The 16493-nt window shown below is 34.9% G+C and overlaps 1 protein-coding gene and 1 pseudogene across 24 annotated transcripts in view; both read left to right on the top strand.

Annotated features, from left to right (window-relative positions):
* MARCH1 (membrane associated ring-CH-type finger 1) overlaps positions 1–16493 on the top strand; it is a 612422-nt gene that overhangs the window by 502803 nt on the left and 93126 nt on the right. The window lies entirely within an intron of this gene.
* Positions 6780–6898, top strand: LOC111742199 (annotated as a pseudogene).

The raw sequence follows: 16493 nt of genomic DNA, 5'->3' as shown, positions 1-16493 counted from the left end.
ACATTCATACTACTCTATCAAGAGGAAGGCCCTGTGTTCCCTCCCCTTGAAACTAGGTTGGCCTTTGTAAGTTCTTTTTCAACCAACTGAATATAGCAGAGGTGATACTGTGTGTCTTTTAATGCTAGGTCATAAAATTTTGCCTGCTTATCTCTCTCGTGATCACATGATATGCTCCTTGAGAGTCCTGAGATGACAACCTAAGAATATTGGCTGCCCTGAAGTCACCATGCTGGAGAGATCACATAGAGGGTTTGCATAGAGATAGAGATACCTAAGGAGCCACAGCGGTTTGAGCTCCCAGCTGTTGGAGTCTTCCCAGCCCCAGTGGCAGACACATGAATGAGTGAGCCTCCACAGGGTTCCCTCCCCACACCTGTAGCCTCCCAACTTGACAGCAAGTGGAGAGTTGTCCTTGCTGAGCCCTCTCCAGATCACAGATCTGTAAGCAAAATAAACGTCATTGTTTTAAGTTACCAAAGTTGGAGATAATTTATTACTAAGCCATTATAAGTAGAGCACATACACACAGACTTCTTCCACAAAAGTCACTGTGTCCCAGCAGGAAGACCTGACTTCTTTCAAGATGACTTAAGCCCACAGAAAACAGGAACCCTTGCGCCTTAGCAGTGAAAGTGCATCTTATTCCAACTAGTTTTCTCTCCTCACTCTGCGATAGTGCCCAGATTCAATTAGTCTCTTATCTTTAAAGTTTTCTAAATGAGAGACAAACAGTAATCTCTACTGCTTCCAAAATCTAGATGTATATATCAAACTCAGGCGTAACTTTTGTACAGTGAAAAAAGGCACCTCTTACTTAAGATATTATACTTCCATCTGTCATAAAATTGTCATGTTATATACTGGCTATATTAGAAGAAAATATTTTACCACCATCTGATCGAAAATTATTTTACTAACCTATAATGTCTGTGATGAGAATGGCACCCCTAAAGTGCAGTATACCATACCCCCCGAACAACTGAACATGTCAGTCTGAATAGTCCTTGTCAGGTTTTCCTAAATCTCCCTCACTTGGCTTGAGGTGGGTTCTCTCAACCACACTGAATAGCCCTTCTTGCCTGTCATTGTTTTCTTCCTTACGTAACCTGAAGATGGTTAGTGGTCTAGAAAAGTCACAATACTAGTTTGTGGGGGTTCATTTTTTAGCAAACCCTACATAGACACTATAGCACAACGTTTTAAAGTATGGAGATACTGTTTACCTATTCTAAGGTGAGGTTCACGAACCATCTAACATAGGCCCAATAACATCTGGTTATTCATCTATTAAACAAGTATTTATTGAAAAAAAAAATATATATGTATATATAATATCTCAGGCAATAGGTATGTAATCTCAAGCCTCAAAAATTTATAGTGTAATAAGTTATTCAAGTAGTCATAAAATCATACAAATATATAACAATAAACCTTGTTAAGTATTATGAAGGAATTAAAGCATAGTGGAGTATCTTGGAGCACAGGTCTGGATTGAGATTAGAGATTGTGGTTCTAAATTTAAGAAATGATATTCACAAATATCATTTGTGATATGTCCAAACAAAAGATCGGTAGCAAATGTCCAAACAAAAGATCGGAAGTCTAAAGATAGCGTTGCAAGAAACACTCCTAGTTCCACAGAGGAAGGAAGACAAGGAGCCCTGGAAAATCCAGTGATCTCTTTTGAAACTCGTGACACAGGTATGAACACAAAGCCCAGAGACTCTTGTTTCACATTCTCCCAAAGCACTCTGACAGGAAGGGAAGTTAAGTTCAACCCTTTCCTCTTTTAATTGATCTGAATGTTTTGAGAGCCAAATGCCACACTTAATGATTTATGGCCACGAGTCACGACTCCACTGCACACTTCACTCTTGCCGGGATCCCATGCCACAGTGCCAAGCACCAAAGCCCTGAGTCCACGACTCATTAGTCTACTTTCTCATTTTGGAAAAATCAGGACAGTGATAGAAATAAAATGTTCACTTCTTCAGTGGTGTTGACTACTGCACAAAGTGGTTTTATCGGAAAGGAGCTGCTTTTACACTTAGTGAAAGGTTAAAAGTCACTGTGGTGATCTAGCTGGCTGAACAGCCTGATAAATAAAACTGTTAATATGTGGATAAACAGCAAGGTATGGACCTAAATTTCATTAAACTTTCATAATTCCAAGAATCCAGTACCAATAAAGAAAATACAGAAAAATCCAAGGTATTCCTTGGATTAAAGTAAGCCCTGAAGAGACAAAAATAAAGAGAACAGTATTCAATGTAGTGCTCTCAGCTGTATTCCACATAACTCACGCAGATAACTCATTTTCTGTCCAGGAAATGCTCCAGGATAGTAGAAGACATATACTGAGTGTTTATTCTAAAATTACCTAGTGTGAGACTTAAGACATTTGTTTCCTTAAAGGAGTCTGCCTGACATTTGAACTTCCTTATGAAATTGCATTAAGTATGTATCAGCTTGGAGGGCCAACCAAAATAGAATAATGCATTTTCAATTTAGTCTTGGTTACACTTGACCTATTTTAAAGTGTTTCTCTAATGAAATGGAAGCTATACCAAAATTAATTCTATGCAATAGGCAGAGCAGATTCTGTGTTATTTAATCATAATGAATACCATCCACTTTGCCTGAATGTAGAAACAATACAGAGATGGTGATGCCTTTAATCTGGCAGACCCGATAACATTGTCATAATAATCAAAATGAAGTTCAAGTGGTTTTCTGACCTGAGCATAGCACTCATGTTTTACTGTAAGAAATCAGGAAGGGCAGAGAACCGTGCAACTCTGTCGTGGCAATTTTAGCTTGTACTTTCACTAATAATTCTGTATCAAAGGCGATGGAGCTAAGGAAGAAGGACCGAAAACCCAGTCCTCTTCATTACCATCACCAATTTATCTGCTAAATGCGAGACACCATTCTAGAACTTTTTCATGTCAATTAACTCGTAAATGAATCCGTCCTTACAAACTAGCTTGCTTCTTGAAAACCACAGTTTTACAGATGAGGAACCTGAGGCCAGGAGTTTCAAAGTTATACGAATGACAGGTTAGAAATCTGAGTTTCCAAAGGCCATGGTTTTCCTCCCCACCATGCCGCCCTACTCAGTGATCCACCTCACACGATGTGTATCAGGCGCTCTGCTAAAGGGTAAGAGCAGAAAATGGATAAAAAGGCATAGTCCCTAATGGAGGTGTCAAACTAGCGGGAAAGACCAACCCTAGACAACTAAACATGTGATAAACAAGGTGGTGTTACCAGGCAATGCTAAGTGCTGCTGCAGAAATAAAGGGTTGGCATGGAGAATGAGGGGAGGGAGAGTATTGTTTGTTTGTTTTCAGTGAAAGATGATCGTATGAGGAAATAGTACACTCCAAAATTCTGAGGGAAGAAGGAGCTGGGCATCTTCCAAAGGAAGTACCAGTAGAAGACCAGGCCGGGGAAAAAAATGTAATAAATAAGGGAGAGAAAAGAATGAAATAAGATGGGAACAAATCATGAGCCACATGGTCCAGACACTCGTAGAAACTCCTAGATTTTATCTTAAGAATAATGGGAAGCTATAGAAGAATTATGGTAAGAAAATGACATCATCTAATTTATACCTTTAACAAATTGTTCTAGGATCTGTGTGAAGGGTTTGCTTAATTTTTGTCTACTTAATTGCAGTTTCTGAGAGGAATATGTGGAATCTCAAAGGACAATTTTTAATTTACTCATTTCTCTCTGGAAAGCATTGATTTATATGAGTCTATGTTATAGGTGCACATATATTTATACTGTCATGCCTTCTTTTTCTATTTTTTTTCTTTTTCCAGTATATAACATCCTTGTGTACTCATGTGATGTTTTTGCCTTAAATTCTATTTTGTTAGTTTTTAAAATTGCTACCCCAGCTTTTCATTGTTGTTCATATTTTCCCTGATTTAAAAAAAAAAAAGGTCATTTCATTTTAGGAGTGTCACTTTCAGAAAACATTTTCAAATCTTATTTTTGAATTCAATCTGAGTATCTATACCTGTTTCTATTTATAATTATATATGAACTTAATTCTTTTGTTTCTCGTCTTTTTTTCTTTCCTTTGATAGGTCTAGTTCACATCTTCTAATTTTAAAGCTATACATTTATCTTTTTGTTCTTATGGTGGTTATTCTCAGTTAAAGAACTACAATACATTTATTTAATCTCTGAGTTCTTAAATGTATAAATATCTACATTGTCCCCCTAATAAAACCACACTACTCTAGCACAACCTTATACCCCTTTGTTATTCTCCATTCTCCATTTTATTAATATTTTCTAGAACTTAGTTTTCAGTTGTTATGGATAAACTTTCTAAACTTTCTAGTTTATTTTAACCAGATCCTCTCTCCTTTTCCTTTCTCCCCCCACCCCCCCACTCTCTCTCTCTCTCTCTCTCTCTCTCTCTCACACACACACACACGCTCTAAATGTTACTGAAGAACTTCAGTACCCCTTTTTCTCCTGATACTTATAGCACCGTAGATTTCTTTTTTGTTTCTATTTACTTATTTTAGTACTTACTTCCAGAGTGATTTCATCATACAATATTATTAAAAGTTCTGAAATCTTAGATGCCTGATATTGTCATGTACTCCTACTTGAAGAATTATTCAACTGGATATTCCTTAATACTTCAAAATTATAACTCCATTTTTCTTGTACCATGTGTTACTACCAAAATGTTTGACAACCTGATTCCTGTTTCTACACAGCAGGTTTGCTAGTTCTCTCTGAACATTTTCGGAATACTCTTATTGTCTTTGATATTCTTAAATTTCACTAAATATGTTAGCATTCTATAAAATCTTTCAACCTGAAGTCTTCCACCTTTTTTAATCTTCAACCTGAAGTTTTCCACCTTTTTTAATCTTGTGAAATTTATTACTATTATATTTTTATTCTATTATTTTATTATTAAATTTTTATTAGATTTTATGTATTTTTTATACCTTTAGTCTCAAAAACTGTCTTCTAAAAGAGTTCTTCAATATTATCTTCTGAATCATTAATTCCTTCTTCAGCTTTATCCAGCTTGGTATTTGTTCTTTCTATCACATTCTTCATTTCAACCATTATATTTTAATATCTAATGCTTCCAATTTTACGACTTATTTTTCTTGTTTGATATTGCTGGTATCTTACCTTTTTTGCTTAAGCATAAATGTTATACCAAGTTTACGTTATGACTCCAATTATCGTACTTCAAATGATATATGTCATTCAATGTAAACCTTTCTTTGCAACAGTTATATTACCCAGATATTCAGTATTTGATTCGTCAGTTCCCATTTCTCTGGAAATATTAGGTATTCTGGTCAGGGGCTCTGGGGAAGGACAGAAATCTGGGAATGGGACGTATGAATAGCAAGGCAGAAAGTTCCAAACATCCAAACTATTATTCATAATCCCCGTTTGCTGTCACTATTCCGTGTAAACTCATTGGTCAGTTTTTCAACTCTGCTTTTGAGCTGAGATACATGAGGAGGAGTCTTTCTTTGTAGATAGTAATCTAATTGCCCTGGGAAATTAGCAAAAGAGGGACTGGCGGTAGCTTTACTTATTTTTCTTTAATTTACTTTTAATTATTTTTTTTTTTTTTTTTTGGTGACATTGGTTAACAAAATCCAGTAAGTTTCAGGTATACAATTTAACAGTGAGGCATAGGTATATATATGTATATTGCATTGTGTGTTCACCGCCCATAGTTAGATTTCTTTCTCTCACCACATATCTGACCCCTTTTACCCCATCTACCTCCCCTTTCCCCTCTCCCCCTTCACCGTTTGGTAACCACTAGCCTATTGTCCATATCCATGAGTTGGAGGTAGCTTTAATGTGTGAGGGAACTTGGTCAGCTCCATCTGTTTTCATCAGCTCCTCAGCCCATCACTTTTGTTTTTCTATCTTTGTGTTTTGCTCTGTCATGTTTTTGCAGCCCTGATTATACCTTAAAGTACTATCCTATGTGTGTTGGTGATGAGTTTGATGGTGAAAGGGAAAGCAGTGATTGTCTGAAAGCAATGAAGGGGATAAGCAAAAGAAGAACTTGGAAGATCCCCCTAAGACTTCCCTTTACCACTTCCCACACACCCAGTTCAAGGCTTCTCTCAGGGGTGAAGCAAGTCAGGAGTTGTTTGTTGTTTAGATAACTTCTATAATTCATGTTTCCTACGCTCATCTTTGGTTTTTCCAAGTCTGATTTTGAAGGAGTGTCTAGGAAGCCATGCTAGCTTACCATCATTCCAGCAGTAGGAGTTTTATTTTGTTTTGTTTTTTTTGTCACATTTTTTTGATTTGCATCAACATTATCCTTATTCTCCAATTCTAATTCATGAATTATACTCATGACAGCTTCCAAAAATAATATATAACATATCAAATCTGTGGCATATGGCATATGAGTTTTAAAAGAAAAACTCTTTCCTTTTATGATATGTTGCTTATAGGAAATCACAGCTTTTTTCTGTTTTTAGTTTTTATTTTTTAGATTTTGCAGTGTCTCACCTATTTTTGTGACCTGCATTTCATGAAATAGCTATTTTACAATTGATGGAAGAGCAAAGTTTATTTAATAGGATATCTTTGTTAGCATTTCACTCAGATAAAAAAACTGAAGAAACTGTGTTTATTATTGGAAACTGACTAAACAATTAAGAAAAGGAACAACTAACAGCCTGGTATTAATATGATTGAAAGGTTTTGAAACTCCAAAATGCTGAATATTAAAATAAAGTGCAATCGTCTACGGCCATGCTACCCTGAACAAGCCTGATGCTGTCTGATCTCGGAAGCTAAGCAGGGTCGGGCCTGGTTAGTACTTGGATGGGAGACCACCTAGGAAGACCAGGTGCTGTAGGCATAAAAAAAAAAAAAAATAAAGGATTGTAAGCTGACAAGGTCCTTGCAATCTGTGATGTCAACGAAGGGTTTCCTCACCTAAAAAACTTTTAAAATAAATAAAAATAAAAATAAAAAAATAATAAAGTGCAACCATCATAAAATCCTGGCAAGAGTGTCAATGAATACAACATTCTTGAATTAATCAGATGATACTCATTCAAGTACGCATTTGCTAAATTATAGTCAAACTGAGTAAAAATCTTTAAATTTACATATTATTTGATCAGCAACTTTATGTCTGGAAAAGTATACTAGGAAGTATACTAGGAAGTATAAAAGACACACAAATTAGCTCCTCTAAAGATGGTTATTTCAGCTTGATATATGTGGTGGGCTGAATAATGACCCTCTAACGATGTCCATGTTGTAATCCCTGGAACCTCTAAATATGATACCTTTTGTGGCAAAATGGACTTTCAGGTGTGATTATGTTAAAAATCTTGAGATGAGGAGACCACCCTGCATTATCTGGGTGGGCCCAGAGTAATCACAAAGGTTCATGGAAAGGAGAGGCAAAGGGCCAAAGTCAAGAAAAGGACGAGCAGCAACAGGACTAGAGGAAGTGATGTACTTTGAAGGTGGAAAAAAGTGTATGAACCAAGAAATGCAGGTGACTTCTAAAAGCTGGAAAAGACAAGGAAATGGATTTTCCTCTGGAGCCTTCAGAAGAACACAACCCTGCCAACATCTTGATTGTGGACTTCTGACTTCCAGAACTGTAAGATAATAAATTTGGTTATTTTAAGCCACTCACTTTGTGGTAATTTTTTAAAGAGGCAATAGGAAACTAATAAAGGCTATAACAGAAAAAAGTTAAAAACAAACCAACTACAAATAGTTAGTTAATGTCACATCAAAAAATATGTGTTATGCAGCCATTGAAATTATGTTGTAGGTTAGTGTTTTATTGTGTTCATACTGTGTTATTAAGTAAAAAAAAATCTTGTAAAAGTTTAACTTGTTTTTAACAAGGAAATTACAAATAGCAATAGGTGCATTTTTAAGTGCTTTTTTTGTGTGTGCCAGGAAATTTTAAAGCTCTTTATGTGTATTATCTCAATTACTGTTCCTATGAGGTGAATAATATTTTCCCCATTTTATAAAAGAGGTAGTTAAGGCATTTAGGGGTTAAGATGCTTGCCCAATATCAACAAAGTAACAAATATGAAACTAAAATATGAGATCTCTGAGGCTGTACTCTTAGTTCTCTTTGCATAAACAACCTTAGACAGTAAACAAAGCAAACATATATACAACCAAGGTTATGCCACATGGTGTAAAACAAGCAAATTTTATCTTTTTCTTTATCTAAACAATAAATCTTTACTTTTGAAATACAGAAAAAATAACTTTTAAAAAGCTAGAAAATAATAAAGTTTTAAAAATCTGTTCAGATGATCTAAAAAAATAATTCTTAGTCTCATTTTATTTTTAGAAAAAAACACCTTATTTAAAACTAAATTGTTGTGAAGATTCTAATAAGTATGAAAATTATGTCATGATCTACTTGATTACATACCATTCAGTGCTTTGCAGATCTAATGTACGCAGATTTAAAAACCAGTACATTTACTTATAAATACCAATAAAAATACATATGAAAAAAATGTAGCATTAGAGATTGAACTAAAAAATTAACCCTGGGAAGGGGAAAATAACATTGGTTAGCCTCTAATATGGCCCACCCCATCACTACTTAAAGCACAAAGACATAAAAAAATTACCAGAATAGAGCCATACAAAAAAAAAAAAAATGCAATTATGTTCTCGCATCGTGTTCTTGCTGAAAGTAAGATAACTATTAGACTCTGCCTCCACCTGACCCCTAATTCAAAACATGAAGTCTCCTCTACAGCAAAATCTTGGTAACTGTCTCTCTACTTGGAGTATTCTGGTTTTTGAAGTAGCCAGAGAACTGATTTACACACCTCAATCACTCAGCCTTTGTACATCTTGTTGGTAATTGTATTTCCCAGAAAACGAAAAGACATATTTACAAAGAAATAGCTATAGCTATAGAAAGAGATGACGAGAGCCTTTATAACAATAAGTAATGATGATTTTGCTTTACAACTTATTTCACTCATTTAAATAGGTCTAGGATAAGACCTTCTGTGCATTCAGGTGCTAGAACAGGTGACTAGGCAAGGAACTGCATCCTCTGTAAACTGCACACTTAAATGAAAGGGGAAAGATTTAACCAGCAAACAAGTGAACCCAGAAAGAATGAAGTCGAAGATAATCTCATGGTCTTCTCATTGTCATATACTAGGTCTGCCAAACTCTCCTGTTCAAATCTTAATAAACAGAATTTTTTTAAAAAACTTATAACTGCCAAGTACTACAAGACAAAAGAAAGGAAGTACTTGAAGATTCAGAAGAAAAATAGAACCTTATAATGATTGACCACCAGAATAAGGACATTTATTAACCATTGTATCCCCAGTTCCTAAAACATTTGTGTGATAGTGGCTATTCAATAAATATTCATTGATTTAATGAGCAAATCTTTTAGAAAAGCATTCTTCATCTTCGATGACTAACAAGAAGTCTTTAAATACATACAACATGAATGTAAAGCTGTAGAGAAAATAAGCTAAGCCAAAAAAAGGAAAAAAGTAAGGAGACTGTACAAAGAAAATGTAAAAGAAAATATAAGAGTAATTGAGGGAATAACAGGTGATAGATATAAATAATTTTCCCTTATATATGTATCAAATAATTATTCTCAGTCTATAACTTGTCTTTTAACTTTATGTTATTATTTAAGGTACAGAAATATTTAAATTTTGTATAGCAGAATATATCTCTGTTCTTTCTGGTTTCTAGTATTTAATGTTTGACTTAGAAAAGTTCTTATCATACTAAGATTATAAATTTTTTTCCCATTTCTTTTATAGTTTTTATATAAGTATCTTTAACCCAACTGAAATGTGTTAGTATCCTGATGAAAGATTTGTGTTTAATAAATGATATTTAAAAAAATGAATTTAAAAATGATGACTTCTGCTTCTTATAATAACTAATTAATTCGGATCATTATTCCCAACAAAGACGATTAGAAACGCTGAAAAAATATTTTTAAAAAGAATCTTGAAGACTGGAGAATTAACATGTCAAGGACAAAATAAGAAGAAACGATCTCTAACGGATGAAAATCTAGAGAGAGGAACTTGGCGTTTAGGGCTACTTTTCCTTAGAGATATTTACCAATTTCAGAAGTGGCCAAGCAGCTGAGAGTCTGAGATACCAAAGTAGGAGTCCAGGACTCACCGGATCAGGGACTTGGTAAGTGTTCCCTACACTAGTGGCCCTTCAAAACTAAACCATAGGATTAAGAGTGAACAGGAAGTAGATAAGCCTCACAGCACTGACAGCGCATTTCAAATCATTTTAATGACTGGAACAAAATTCATGAGATTTTGGATTAGTAATAACACTGGGTACCTGGGTTAAGCAAACCTAAATTCTCACTTTGCCTCAAATGATTTCTGAGAATCACTTTTATGAATACAATGTCCAACAGTAAAAGATAGCTAGGCATACCAGGAGATCAGACAATAAAACTGGAGCCAAGTCAAGGTTCAGTTAGAAAAAAGAGCAGCTATTATATGCATTCCAGGGATAGAACATTTAATGTAAACAGTGGAAGCTTATACCCGCCCTGGAAGACCTGAGAGACTAAAGATCTGAGAAGCTGCCACTGAAAATTACAGCACTCAGCTGGAAGCACCAAAGTGGGACTTCTCAAAAGCTTTCCGGAAGCTGCTACAATTCTCAAGAAGTTCTCAAGCTCCTGCAAATTACCACACTCTGCAGAAGTGAAATGGGTGGATCACGAGGGCGAGGGCTTATCAGAAAGCCACCGCAACTCTCACAGTGGCCCATGCATTTAGCTGCAAAAGCCTCTGGAAGAATCATGGCTTTTTTTCTTTTCTACCTTCCAAATCACTTCCAAGAGTCTCTCACCTAGAAGTATGAGAACTGTGTCCTTTGGTTTATTTTCTTAGTTTCTAGGAGATATATAGAAACATGAGGGAATTTCTTAATGAATTCAGAACAATGAAAGAATTTTAAACGTGTGATAAAAGAGCACTAACCATAAAAGATTAATTGACTGGACGGTATTAAAATGAAGAAATTCTGCTCATCCAAGCTACAGAGTATGAAATTCTGCTCATCCAAGCTACAGAGTATGAAAAGATATTTCAACATCCAAAACAAACATTTGTATCCAGAGTATGTATAAAGAACTATGATTCAATAAGGGAGAAAAAGGTCTACCTGAGAGCCCAGTAGAAAAAATGGCAGTTAAAGGCAAATCACAAAAGAATATTCAGAGTTAATAAACATATGAACAATATTCAAGCTCACGAGTAATCAGAAATACAAGATGTTATTACACAGATGTTAGAATGTCTACAACTTAAAAGAATGAAAATACTAGGAGTTGGAGAGGATATGGAAAAATAGGAATGGTTGAGAAGGTTAATTTAAACAACCGCTTTTGCCCTTATCTCCTAAAATCAAAAATACATATACCCCGTTACCCAGCATTTCTGCTCATGTATATATTCAATAGAAATGTGTGCATATTTGTACCAAGATACAAAAAGTAATATTTATAGGTCCATAAATTTGAATAGTATAAAACTTAAATGATCCCAATTTCCATAAAAATAGAATAGATAAATAAATTATGATATATTTATAAAGTGGAACACTATACAGCAGTGAAAATGAACAAACTACTTATACTAACAGCAAAAATGTAATCTTAAACATAGTGTTGACGGGTAGAAACCAGTCAGAAAATAATGCATGCTGTAGGATTCTGTTTATACTGTTTTAAAAAGGCAAAACTATATCATAGTTATTAGGATTGCATATATAGATGCTAAAAATATATCTTTAAAAAAGAAGGTAAATACTATAAAAGACAAAATAATTATTTTTGTGGGGTAAAAGGACATAGCTGACTAAGAGAGGACCCGCAGGTGGCTTCTAAAATGGGAGTAATGTTCTATCTCTTGACCTAATTCATTTTGTGATAATTCATTAAGCTTTCTAATTAATTTTGTGGACTTTTCTGCATATTGCACAACTAAAGGTTCTCACACTATCGCCGACCATTCGGTGTACCATCCAACTATAGAGAAGTGATTAGAGAGAAGTAATACAAAGAAATCTTGCTTCTGTTATATTTGGCTTTGCCTGTCAGAGATATTATCTCACTTATGCCACTCTTACGCTTTCATCTTACCTTATTTCATGATTCAGCCTGCTCTAGTCTTGCCACTCAGCCCTCTGCTGACACCGTGTTTCAATGGTAACAAATGTGCTCTGCCGTTTACCTGCCTCTGATTTGGTGCCCTTCCCTATGTATCTGGTGAGGTCCTGGTCTTTCCTGAAGCCTCCATCACTTGTTATGTGCTCTATCGTGTCTTTGTCCATTCTACCTCTATCTCCTCTTTTTCCTTAGAATTAGTCATTTCTCTGTGCTATTTTCTATACTATGCATGCTCCTATTGATATATTACCAAACAGTATTTATATTAATTGTTTGCATACCTGTTTCACTTATAAGACTCTGGCCATTCTCAAGGGCAGGTACATACATGTCTTACTCATTTTCTATTACTAGCACCTAGCTTACTGCCTCGCTGAGATTAGGATCTCAGCACTTTAGTTGAATGTAATTCGCTAGTTCATTGCCAGCTTGGCAGTGAAGTTGTGAAATATGGATCTGTTTGGAATGTGCCTACAAACATAGCAAAGTTTCTCCAAATTATGGTTGTTTATACTACACAGAGTGATATAACAATATCATGATCAGTTTGTCATATATTTATATCAAATAAATGCATAGTTTAATCATGAAAGTGCCACCAGTGTTTCTAACTAGGAATACTTGACGGATTGGGGTATGGATTGTGTATACACTCATGCTAACACAGGCCTTTCAGAATAAGCTTTCAGAAAAGTAGGACCATAAAAATTATACTTTTTCATCAAATTTTACAGTTTTTATAATAATGGACATCATGAAGCTGTATAACCATATGAAAATATCCTAAATCTAACAGGCAGCCTCAGGAATTCTCCATTATTCTAGGGGCTTCTCACATAATTCCAATCTTATTTCAAGACTTAGGAAAATAATTGTGTATTTTGATGTCAACAAAAGGTTTTATGACCCAGTCAGTAGGACACTATTTTCAACACCTAATTTATGGGGCATTTTAATGGTTGTTCAAGCCTGCAGTGTAGGGAGGAAAATCATATGTAGTTAGTGACTGAAAAGTGAAATGCTTTTCTCTGATTGGTGAGTCCTTTGATAGCAGCCCTGCAGCTTGCAGCACGAGCAGTTTGTGATAAGGTCACTGAAGCTCAGCTTCGCTTCACCTCCTGGAGTTCAGGAACTTCACAGTGTGCTTTGTACTGAACGTCTGCAGGCCTTCGCACCACTGGGATTTTTAAAAATAGTACTTTGCACCTAACACCATTGGCTTAAAAAATGGTGTTAAATAAATTTTTTGTTTATAAAACTTCCCCATATGATATTAGTCACTAAATATCAATTAAACAATGACAAGGCAGTGTATGGATACAAGATAAAAGTGGTTCTTTCTCGTGGAAAGCTTAGAGCCCTTGGAGTCCAGGTATAACACAGAATGCTAAAAGTTCAGGTTTTGTGGTATTCATGTCATTTCTATTTACCAATCTACTAGTAGAATTTTAAACTGTTTTTAAATTACATCTTAAAATGGGAACATGTAACAGTGGTTAGAAACAGGAAATGTAAAGCAGAACCTTGAAGTCTATGAAAACAGGCCAAAAAAGAAAATTCTGAAAATTCAATATTGTTACATGGCATCTCCCATCTGATTCCTCTGCTCTCTGAAGATAAAGTTGACAGTCAAGACCATGATAGGTGCTCAATCCATTCATTGAGAGTAAGTGTAGCAGTCAACTTAGAAAGGACAAACTATCACTATTTAAAATGAGTGTTTTATATTTATGGAGATGCAAATGTTCGAAATCTGAACATGTACCTCTTTGACAAATTCCCAGTAATTAACTCATGAAATGATTGCTCTTGCTGCAACATTTACACAGCACTGACACACATTTTGAGTGTTTTATTTCAGTCTGTGCGTGTATATGTGTATCTGTGTGTGTCTATTTGTATATGCTTGTGTGTGTTTTGTGACCAAAAAAAGAGGAAGAATTGGTTAACAGCAATAAAATGAAAAACTCTTTTTTAGTGCTCAAATATTTCTTTAAAATCAGTTACAGAATCACCTGTAGGATAAAGCTCACAGAATAGAAAAAATATGATAAAGCCGTATGTTATAATGGCCGAAGCTTTATCAAACGAAATAACAGTATCAAATGACCATTTTATGGTTTGCAGAAGACACATGAACAAATGGTTCAGATACTCTGATGTACCTTTTTCTACTCTTTAGAACTAGATAGATGGAGACATATTAATGCCTTGGGCCATTTGTTGATATCTCTTCTCAATATTTAAAATGATGGTATGTATAAAGTACTCAATAGTAAATTAAGTAAAATGAGACATTTAACTTACTCTATGAGATTTTAGTAAGATGTTTGTATGAAGCACAAACACAAGTGTTTGCCTGAAGGGGCTTGAGGGTGTCGCTTACATCAAACCCATTGGGGACAGTGCTCCCCTCAGCGTTCATCAGAAGCCCTTACCACTAAGAGATTGTCTCCGTGTGCCCAACAGAGTAGTAACACTGGCAACTTTTAGTTATTAAAAAGTAGTCTAACATGTTTTTAGACAAATTTATAATAAAATGCTAAGTTTCTTTGAGTATTTACTCTGTAACACAGATTTATTCTATCTCAGGCTGGGGCAGGGCAGGGTAACAGTGATCAGAGTTTTCTACCTAGTGTTGCACCATTCTTTCATGGAGAAAAAAAAAGGTCACAACAAAGGGAAAAAGGATAGAGAAAGAGAATGAATTCACACTTCAACTTAATACTCTTCAAGCAAATAGTTGGCTTATTTAGCAGGTTTTTTTTCTTTTAATGGTATACACTCTTAACGATAACTTCAAAGGAACACTGAATATTTCTATCACACATACAAAAATTGTTGTTATGAAAGTAAATTATTGTGTGAGTAGAAGAACATCATTTGTTATCTTTAGTGCCTGAAAATGCACTTTGAAGAGTACTTTTTGGAGATAGGAAGACTAGACAGTTCCTTTAAGTCATCCTGTTGTATGAGCATCTAAATTTCTCAGGAAGAGGCTGTAACTAACAAAGTTCTCACCCAGAACAATATCCCATTTGGGCAGCATTGTCAGCATCTCTCTTCAATTATCTTCTTGACAGAACCTTTTAAGCAATCTTAACACATTGTCATTTGTTTCTGTAAAGTTACGTTAGTTTGTATTACTAAATATTATGACATTGAGAGTAACATGGGAATTTTCCTATATACTGAAACTTATAATAGAATCCATTACCTTTAATTCTGCAGAATATTCTGAATTTGTTGGCATTAGGGCCTGGGAACTAATGGGACACATGGACAAGGCTACAAGGCTGCATTATGACTTTCTTGGGCCCTAGGCACTTTTGCCTTTGGTGGGTACCTTCTTCAAAAGAAAAAAAAAATAAATTATATTTGATGACCACGTTAATATAAAGACAATTATAATCTAGTCCGCTTTTATTGTACTTTTTTTATTTTATTAATTCTAAAGAAAATAAAAACATTTTCGTGAGCCCACGGGCCTTAAACCTTGTACCTACTGTGCCTGCCAGATAAATTGGCCATATAGATAGACTACTTCTTTATTTCATCATGTTAGGAATTTCACACATGGTTTTTTCACGTCCATACAGGATTTGGTTGATTCGTAACAATTTCCGAGGACTCCGTGGTTCTCTAGAGGTGCTGCACAGAGCAGGCAGGATCCTCTCCCCTTCTCCAAGGAGAACATCTTAGTTTAATCTATTTTATATTTAAGAAGCTTTCATAACATTTAATTTGGAAAGGGGGGCCTTACGGCTTTTTAAAAATCTGAAAATCAGTGATATGGAATCTAGATATTAACAGAAATTGATTACTGCATTTCGAAGTACTTTTAATTAGTTTGATCTTTTGTATACATCTTGGAATGAATACATTATTCTCTTACCAGGACAAACAGAGATGGTATTACACAAGTTCATTGCTTTAAACTCCCTATTCTTTGGTTTATTAAACAAACATTTTTGTCAGACTGTTTCAGCGCTGTACGTACCTTTGAATTTCATTGTCTATGAAAAATAAGATAGTGAGACTACTCTGTTGATTTATTTTTTAGTGTCCAATCACCAGTTAAATGATGCAAATTCATGTATCACAGTTGATTGCATTTTTCAACTGTTTGGTGTTTTTGTCAGGCTTTTTTTTTTTTTATTACCCTATTTTGGCAAGTACATGGCTCAAAGTTATGATGAGCATTCTTGTAGCAAGAACTTATTAGAAGAGATAAAAGATGCAGAGCAGAAGATCAGTTTATAAA

This window comes from Pteropus vampyrus, unplaced genomic scaffold, assembly GCF_000151845.1.
Source record: "Pteropus vampyrus isolate Shadow unplaced genomic scaffold, Pvam_2.0 Scaffold88, whole genome shotgun sequence".
NCBI classification, from domain to species: Eukaryota; Metazoa; Chordata; class Mammalia; order Chiroptera; family Pteropodidae; genus Pteropus; species Pteropus vampyrus.
Note: the sequence above shows the minus strand (reverse complement) of the source record. Positions and strands in the feature narration are given on the sequence as shown.